Below are 625 nucleotides of genomic sequence, written 5' to 3'. Positions count from 1 at the left end.
ATTTCTCATTCTTGCTACTTTTAATTTCCATTAATCTGGAGGCATGGTTTTTAGACTGTGGAAAACTAACAACCAGAATTCAGATCCCAGTCCAAACATAATTAATTTAGTAGACTTGAATTGATTTCTTAACTCTCTGGTTTGGTATTTAATTTCCACTTTCAAAATGAAAACAGAACGCATCTACACTGTGTAGATTACATGTGTAGTATGTAAGTGATATGTTCATAATCACTGTAGACTTCCTGTGAAGACTAGTACATTGTTCTCTAAGAATAAATTCTTATTCAAGTATATATTGAGTAAGAAATTGATTATTGACCATTCTCAAAGCCTTAAAATTTTGAGTCAGGGCCTGTATACTTGGTAGTAGTAATTATAATCTATAATTACTCCAGTATCTTAGTTCCATAGGATGGTATTTCTTACTAATCTGGAGTGTGTAACTGAGCTCTTCTATGGGTATAAATAAAAATACCTTTAATTTGATGGTAGGTGATTATATAAAATGTGGCAAATTTTTGCAAAATTGTCTAGTGAGCAGGAGTGCCTAGATTTTATTTTGGTTAACATTTGGAAAAAATGCTTGACAGATAAATAGTTCCTGCTGTTTGCTTTAATACTC

Source organism: Sturnira hondurensis, unplaced genomic scaffold (genome assembly GCF_014824575.4).
Source record: "Sturnira hondurensis isolate 20B ecotype Veracruz unplaced genomic scaffold, ASM1482457v3 Scaffold0015793, whole genome shotgun sequence".
NCBI classification, from domain to species: domain Eukaryota; kingdom Metazoa; phylum Chordata; class Mammalia; order Chiroptera; family Phyllostomidae; genus Sturnira; species Sturnira hondurensis.
The sequence above is the reverse complement of the archived record's forward strand: the minus strand, read 5'-3'. Positions refer to the sequence as shown.